This window comes from Giraffa tippelskirchi, chromosome 11 (assembly GCF_054371585.1).
Source record: "Giraffa tippelskirchi isolate mGirTip1 chromosome 11, T2T-mGirTip1v1.2.pri, whole genome shotgun sequence".
Taxonomy (NCBI): Eukaryota; Metazoa; Chordata; class Mammalia; order Artiodactyla; family Giraffidae; genus Giraffa; species Giraffa tippelskirchi.
This window is the reverse complement of record NC_137285.1, coordinates 107,399,212-107,408,178: the sequence shown is the minus strand read 5'-3', so window position 1 is coordinate 107,408,178 and position 8,967 is coordinate 107,399,212. Positions and strand designations below refer to the sequence as shown.

Genomic DNA, 8,967 nt, shown 5'->3' with positions numbered 1-8,967 from the left:
CTGCACATGTGATGCTTTTGAAGTATGGTATCTAGAACAAAATCCAATACCACAGGTGAGATCTGATCCTAGCTTTCTCTTAGCTTGAAAGTCATGTGAATTACACTTGGAGGGCTATTTTGGACTTGAGGCACTGATGACAGATTGCCTTTAGTAAGCATCCTCTGTAAATAGAACATTATGTTCAGCCTTGGAGAATCAACAGACTTATAGACAGCCGTGGAGAAGGCAGAGAATCTTCCCTTAAGAACAGCCATGTAAGACAAAGCTGGAAACCAAGTTGCCACTTACAGCTTAATCATAAAGCCATCATCTGGCGAAATCCCACCTACTGGTATCTGTACAGCCATTGACCCATGAGAGATATAAGCTCAGAATGACAAGATCCATGCTGCAATACATATTTGATATATTACATATAGACACCTGTTTAGGGACAGTTTGGAAGTACAGATATTTTCTTAGGGCCTTCAGTGTGCAGGCACTACCTTATTGAATTTTCAGGATGATTCTCCAAGTTTGCACCGTTCTTGTTTTATAAATGAGGACACTGAGTTTCAAAGGTCGAGCAGCATGCATTTGAATAACGGGCAGGGCCGGGATTAAAACTCAGGTATTTTACCCAAAGCCCAAACTCTCTCCCTAAAACATGCTTCCCAGGAAGTTGCCTGTGCACAAAGTGAAAATTATGTTCTTGATAGAGTGTTAGCCAACATATGAAAGGAAAATAGACATCATAAAAGTAACTAACAATGGAAACAGTTCATAATTTTTAATTGTTGCAATGATTATGAACTGAAATATATTCGATTTTACCATATTATTACTCAACAGATATTAGCCAGTTATTTTAGGTACATATTGCCCTGCGGTCCTTGGTATATCCTCTTCTGTGTACCTTATGTGAACTGTTGATGACTTCACAGGTGGTGCTGCATCAGTAATGCGAGTAAATTTAGTAGGCATTTTCCCCACAATTCATTCTGCCCTAGAAATTCTTATACTAAAATGAAGGGTCCCTTTGCCCTTTTCAGTATTGACAAGATGCTGAGGCAGAGTCCTTACCCTAACAGACTTCTAAAGCAGATAGAAAGCTTTGATGCAAAGATATCTATAAATATGCCAGGAATCATAAACATTAGAGCTAGAAGGGACTTTGAATGTTGTCTACTCGAGCATCCCATTTTAATCAGTAAGGGAACCAGAGAAACCTATAAATAGAATGTTCTAATAACACCAGCCCTATGTAGGATGACTGTGTCGTTCATTTGAAGAGTAAAAGGAGTGCTAACTGACAGGAATGCCAGAAGTGAGCAGTGGCCTGTGCAAGCCAGGCTGTAGTTATTCTAGCCTCTTTGAACTTTTTATAACAATGAAATAAGATGGCATATGTGAAAACACTTGGATTGATACCTGGCATATACATGGAAAGTGCACATAAATTTTTCCCTGAACCTGAAGTCCAGGTGCCCAGGAAATCAGGCAATTTGGGAGTTAGCCATAGGTGTTCTAACTTCTAGAGTTAAGAGTCAGCAGTACCAAGTGAAATAAATAAAAACCTAAAGTGACAGTGAAGCATCAGATTTTATTCCTGTGTATCTTACTTTTAGTTTTTGTGTTGAATCTAACATAGCAAAGCTTCCTGTCATTTCTTCCCCCATTTTATAGATTGACCAAATTATCCTGTGGCTTTAAGATAGAAACACATTAGTAAACAGCTACGCAGACTAATAATCCTGCCGGAAGGAAGGAAAAGATAAAGGCAGGCAGGGAGGGGAGGGGGGATGAGGAAGAGGGATGGTGAGGCCACTTGTTTCTGAAGATACAAGATTCCGTGGAATCTGTACCCAGATAAGATGCTACACATTTTATACATGACTTCTTAAAAAGGAAACAAGATTGAATACAGATTTTTAGCTTAAAAGCAATAGACTTACAATTACCCCCATTCTACTGCCTTTTCACTGGAGTCATCACTACATCTTTGTTTCATTCCAATTGTTTATTTAATGCAGCCGGCTTTCAGAGCCCTTGAACTCACTCCTTCTCCACTTTTGCCATAAGAATAACTGCAATTTGTTCCTTAATTGATGGCAAACCACAAAGTGAAGGACCTGGGACTTTCTTCAGTGTTAAGTTATGAATCCACCTGCAATGCTGGAGACACAAGAGACGTGGGTTCTATCTCTGGGTCAAGAAGATCCCCTGGAGTAAAAAATGGCAATCCACTTCAGTATTCATGCCTAGGAAATTCCTTGGATAGAACAGCCTGGTGGGCTACAGTCCATGGGATCACAAAGAGTCGGACATGACTGAGCACAAATGCATGCACTCGCAGACGCACGCGCGTGCATGCACACACACATATACATACACACATACTAGAGTAGTTAAGAAGTGATATGCTAGAAACTGATTTTCTAGTTTATGTCACTTCGAAGTTCCAAGTTACCCTAAAGAGACACAGAAGCATTCACTTGTCTGTTTCTGAATCCAAGATGTTGACTCCAAGATATTTCAGGATGAAATCTTATCCCTGAAAAGGCAACACAATAACCAATTCTATTCCCTGCCATTTCTCCAATGGCAATGAGGAGGTGAAACTTCAAATGTTATCTAGGCTGTGAAATCTGGCCCTTCTCCTGTTCTGACCTTTTCATTATTCTTTGTTCTGACTGACTGGTCATTGCCAGCCCCTTCTGCAGATTGGTTGTGTTTTAAGGGCTGGAAGACAAGAATCACCAGCTAATCAACATGCCAACTATAGAAAAGGTGAAAAACAGCTGCCTTTCCCTATAGCCACCCCCAGTGCACGCACTTCAACTTACAGAGAAACTGGCTCCACTCTAGAAATGTCCTGTACTAGTTTTAGTCCAGTTCAGAGAAATAAGGAATTTGAATAATACCAATCATTTCACTCTGGAGAACTAAAGTGAGAAAAACTATCTTCTGACACATCATGAAACTGTAACTCTTGAAGGGCTCTGTGTCTGATTTATAATTAACTCAGGATATTATTTTCGACTATAACTCTAAAGATTTTCTTTTCCAGTAAGAATTCTCAAATAAGATTTGCCCCCAGTGACTGAGTTTTCCTACCTTCAGTTTGAGAATGTTATTCCTAAATCGAGTTTTCTTTTTCTTCTGTCTTTGAATTATATGTTCAGGTTTACATTTTCTCCCAAGTACAGTCAAGAATAATGGTTAAAATAAGCAGTTAAATGAAAAAGTCCTTTATTTTAACGGTGACATATTTTACAAAGCATATTGTTTTTAGTCAGGATAAGATAGTTTAAGCAGTAGTAACAAATTAATCCCCAAATCTCAGTTCTTAACACTCAAAAACTTTATTTCTTCTCACATGATATATCCAGTGTGGCTTAGCTGGGGGCTTGGTTCCATATTAGCTCACAAATCACAGGCTTATGACAACACCAGCATCTTAACACATGCCTTTGGAGTTTGCCATGCCAGCCTTAGATGACACTTATTCTTCTGTGTTTTGGCCTAAATTGAAAATGCATTGCTTCTGCTCATAGCACATTGGTGAGAATCCGTCACGCCGCCCACCTGGGGTGAAAATACAGGTGATCACCTGGAAGTTCCCTAAGCAACAGATGTCTCTGCCATACACATTTATGTCAGTGTCTTCACTTAAGCATAATAACCTTGAAAGGGTGATACTCTTGCTACTACTAACAACAGAGCAGCTATTTATCATTTCCCAATTGTGTATGAGCAATGAATTCTTGCAACCTCATTCGACTCATCTGGACTCCTGTGAAAGGACAGGGGGAGGGGAGAGCCAGCCTCAGAATGTGTGGCAGCTCTGAGCATCTCCGCCAGCCCAGAGGCTACGTCAAGGGAAAGACTGATCAAAGAGGAATCTTGCAGTGGGCAGAAATGGCCAGGCCCTAGTTCTCATGCCATGCTCAATTATTGGCTGGGAACCCATGTTCTTGGCTTGAACACTGAGGCGGACCCCAAAGGCACTGCAGCTACCACAGATAGCTATTCTGAGAGCAGTAGGTGAACTGGAAGATGTACTTGGGGTTCCTGGTGCCAAGACTTCTGGGACTCTAGCAAGCCCTGATAGCTATAGCAGAACTTTGAGTGTAATTATTCTATTAGGAACTTGGTAAGAAACTTCAGCAAAAAAGGAGGGAATAGTAATGGGGGAGAGAGAATATTAAGGTCAAGTAGTCAGGAGAGGGCTGTTCTCACTTCACTCTGCCATTAACTAGCTGTGTGACCTCCAGCCCTGTCACTGAACTCACTGTGCCTTTATTCTCTGGTCAAAGTTAGATGATTGGACTTGATCAGTGGTTTCCTTAAACTTTACTGTGTTTCACAATCACCCAGGGGCTTGTAAAAACACAGATCTCTGGTCCCACACCCAGAATTTCTGTTCTGAGAAATCTTGAGTGAGGCTGGAGATAGCCTTTCTAACAAGTTCCCAGGCTCTGCTGCTTGTTGGGAGCCCACACTTGAAGGAACACTAGACTAGACCCTGATGCTGGGAAAGATTGAGGGCAGGAGGAGAAGGGGGTGACAGAGGATGAGATGGTTGGATGGCATCACTGACTCAATGAACGTGAGTTTGAGCAAACTCAGGAGAGAGTGAAGGACAGGGAAGCCTGGTGTGCTGCAGTCAATTGGCTCTCGAAGAGTCGGACACAACTTAGCAACTGAACTGAATTGAACGACTGAACAACAATACTAGATGCTCTCCAACGTCATTTCAAACTCATAAATACTATGTGCTTGTGATTTAGCTACAAGACTTGAAAACAACCACTGCTACAGTCACTTATATCCATCTCTTCATGCCCCTTTATAAACTAATATAAATATTGCCTTTATTACTATCTAATAACTGTATTGATAACATATCATTAAATAAATATCTAATGATTTCTTACCGTGTGATGGATATTGTGCCAAATACAAAGAAAGTATCCTTTATAATTTGAGTTAAAATACTGAGAGAAGAGCCATCAGCAGCAGCATTGATGACATGTATTGAATACACACAATGTCCTGGACTCTGTGCTAGCTCCCTAGGTCTGTTATCTCAGTGTGAGTACATGATTAACTATGATGTTAAGAGAGTTATAAGGAAGGAGCAATAACCTCTATCTTCAGTGCAGATGGATGAAGTAGTGGAGGATGAAGCTGTGCAAGGAGTAACATGAGTAGTCTGGCAGCCATGTGTAAATGGTGAAGTCTTAGCCTAGACTAAAGGTGTTTTGAGGGTGAGAAGGAAATGCTGTTTGTATGAGTGGGAGAAAGGAATGGAATAAATTCAGGCATGCAGTTCGAGTCTATGAAGCTCACATATTTGACAACCTTAGCTTAGAGGAGTCTACTACACCACCTGGTGTGTAAGTAAACACCAGTAGATTATTTTACCGGAGGGAAAAGAAAAGAGAGGTTAAGAATGGAGGACCTGTCTCAGTTCTGCTGAAGTGTCACCTGTGTAGCCTTGAGCCAGTCACTCAGCATCCTGTTCTCATCTCTGCAAGAATGTAGCTCTCACCGTGCCTGTCTTAAAGGATGGTGAGTATAAAGCAAGAGCACTTTGTTCATCACAAATCTCTGTGCATCAGTGTGACATTATTAACAAGCAAGCTGTATTTTATTTTTAGAGTTTTCAAAACAGTTCCAGCTTTCTGCTTTGGTGATGAGTTTCACTCTTTGCCCAAAGACCAGAATGCCTGTGGAGAATGGTCTGGCCTTTATCCACTTGTCTGTGGGGTGTCGTGCACTTTAGGAATGTAGAAAAGGAATCCTCTGTATTGTGACTTAACATCCCAGGAGTTCCCCACCCACGTGAGGTTGGTTGTCTTCTGGCTAATTGCAAATAGGAGATTCCCAGAGAGTTGATCCATGTGATGTTCTGTGGTGTAGGACAATAAAAGGGTGACATGAACAGAATGAAACACCAAGACATGGTTGGCCAAAACATGTTGTAATTAATATGTCCCAGGAGCTCAATTGGCTTCTTTCTCTGGTTGAAGCCTAAAAGAACAAAGGAAGACAGAGGAGAATCCAATCCAATTTTAAAGATGCAGCTCGGCTAAGGTCAAGGCTCTTGTTCTAGGAATCTTTCATTACCCACTTGAAGGCAGGTTCAGAATGGGTTAATATATGCCTTGACCTCTGGCATTAGAAAGAAATTGTCAAGGGAAAATCATATTCTTAGAGAAAAAGCAGGAAACTTTGTCTACACTTCAATGAACAGATGTGTATAGAGTTGATATTTGGAAAATTGAGTGTGTCCACAAGGAGAGTGCTGTGGAAACTGGTTATTTTGGGATACTTTACTTTTATGGGTTATCATTACCTTAAGCAGATGGATAAATTAAATTTGAAGGCATCCAAAGACTGCATTGTAGGAAATTATTCAAAATTCAGAAGGGACTGTTCTCAGAGTTGATAATATCAATTTCCATTTGACTTTAGAATTTTATCCTTACTTATTTTCGGTATATTTACCTGTGCATTAGTATTTTGTTGAAATGAATATTAAAACAGACCAAGCTTCTCTGTGTTCTCAGTGCCTCAAGTGGAGTGAAGGTGGTTGAGAATTCTGTTTTGGACACATAAAGTGTAAGATGACTAATACACATTCAAGTGGAAGTGTGGAGTATATGAAAAACCTTAAAAGCCATTCCTTCAACACTCAATTGTCTCCTGAGCTAGAGCTTATACTCTTAGCCATGAGGGGTCTAGACATTTCCACATCTCTTCTTGGATGCTCCTTTATCACAGCTAACCCTGTGTATCTGAAACAAAACTCATTTTCTGCCTCAACACATTGGCTTTATTTTTGCCATCTCTGTTTCTGCTGTTGATTCTGTCATTTTCTAAGGCACCTAGGTCCTAAACCTCACAGGTAATCTAGGCTCCTCTCTCTCCCTTTCTATCTAGGTCAACCACAGGTCAATCTTAGCTTTGTAATGACCATCCTGTAATCCCTTCTCTTTCCAATTCATCTGTTAATTCTCTGGTTTAGTCCAACATCCCCAGGTTTCTCCTCCATCTAGAAACCAGCCATCTTGACTACAGACTGTCTCAGCCTTTAATTCATTCTTTGTATTACTTCCATGTTGATGTTTCAAAACTAATGCTCTGCAGGTATCCTCTTTCAACTCAAAATTATTTCTTGACTCACCATTTTTAGTAGAGACTATTAGATGACTCCCAGTGTGTCTACCAACCCATGCATTATTTCTTAGGAACAAAACCCTAGACCATCTGCTTAACTCAGAAATTCACCTTTCCCAGGTTTCTTAGGAGTTGCATTATGTCATGTGACCAAATTCTGCCTTATGAGACAAAAGCAGAAGCTTATGTGTCTTTTGTGTTGTTTCTTTCAAAAGGAGCAATTTCTTCATTCCCCTTTCTGATGCTGGAATGTGACCATATTGCTGAAACTCCAGTAACTTTTCTGAATGTTAATATTGAGGGTGGATGTTAGCTCTGAAGTTGGTTAAACAGAAAGACAGAAAGAGATTGAGTCTCTGACTTCATGGAACTGTCATACCAACCCTGGGCTGTCTAATTCTGGACCTTTTTTATTTACAGGGAAAAATAAACATATGTATATATTTAATCCACTATCTTAAGGCTATGTTACTTACAGGTGAATGCAGTATCTGGACCAGTATCCCGAGGATACAGAGCATTCTTAATATTTACTGCAGAAACTTGGACTGGCTTATTTCTACAATGTTTCTCCTAACAGTAACATTCCTTGTGATCAAACTGTTGTACTCCAAATGTGCTATGCATTCTCCTGTTTGTGGAATTTAATATTTCGGGGACCCTGACTTTCATTTAGTTTCATAGCGCCTATTAAATACTTTGCATTGAGACGCAAATAAATGACAAAATAATGGACTTTTCAAAATGGAAGGAATTTAAATTTTATCTAATTCAAAAATTTCTGTATAGTGAAGGAAAATTCTCTGTATCCTTGGTGCTCATAGTATATTTGCTGACTGGAAGCATTTTATAAGACTCTGGGTGATTCAAATGCACCTTTGAGTTTGAGAAGCATCACATCTGTAGCATCTCTAATCACATGTCATTCCACTGCTCCTTACGTTGCTCACAAATATGTAAAGCACCTTAGCTTGTGCCTGAACAGCTGTCATTGCTAGCAAGCCATTCTGCAGCATAAGCTACAAACTGGTTCCTTGGAATTGCACTGTGACTTCCCTATTGATGGTTTCTAGAATAACAATAAATAATATGACATAATAATAACAATAAATAAACACCATGATAATTTTAAGATAGCTCTCAATGGGTTAAACTTTCTTTTTTCAAAGGTGAACAACTCATTTGAATTGGCATTCTTCCCCTAACCTGAATTTTAGACACTGTTTTAATTTGTTCATCTGTTAGTGCCCTAATTAAAATACAAAACCAGAATTTAGTATTATTCCCTGAGTGTGTGGAACTAGATGCTGCAAGAAACAGTGAACTCTCTAAATCTGTAGCCTATTACATGCAAAGTTCAGTCCATCACCATAGTTTTGATGATGTTCTGATGATATTTTTATTTATATAAATATTATAAAAATAATTTTTGAGTTAGTTCAGTTCAGTCTCTCAGTTGTGTCCGACTCTTTGCCACCCCATGAATCACAGCACGCCAGGCCTCCCTGTCCATCACCAACTCCTGGAGTTTACCCAAACTCATGTCCATCGAGTCAGTGATGCCATCCAGCCATCTCATCCTCTGTTGTCCCCTTCTCCTCCTGCCCTCAATCCTTCCCAGCATCAGGGTCTTTTCCAATCAGTCCACTCTTTGCATCAGGTGGCCAAAGTATTAGAGTTTCAGCTTCAACATCAGTCCTTCCAATGAACACTGAGGTCTGATCTCCTTTAGGATGGACTGGTTGGATCTCCTTGCAGTCCAAGGGGCTCTCAAGAGTCTTCTCCAACACCACAGTT

General features: G+C 40.0%; 1 long non-coding RNA gene across 2 annotated transcripts in view; it reads left to right on the top strand.

Annotated features, from left to right (window-relative positions):
• The first annotated feature begins 5,143 nt into the window (after positions 1 to 5,143).
• LOC145526210 (uncharacterized) overlaps positions 5,144 to 8,967 on the top strand; it is a 49,747-nt gene continuing 45,923 nt past the window's right edge. For both annotated transcript variants that reach the window (XR_014068764.1, XR_014068765.1), the window contains exon 1: positions 5,144 to 5,559. This is a non-coding gene — a long non-coding RNA (uncharacterized LOC145526210). The remainder of the gene's footprint in view (positions 5,560 to 8,967) is intronic.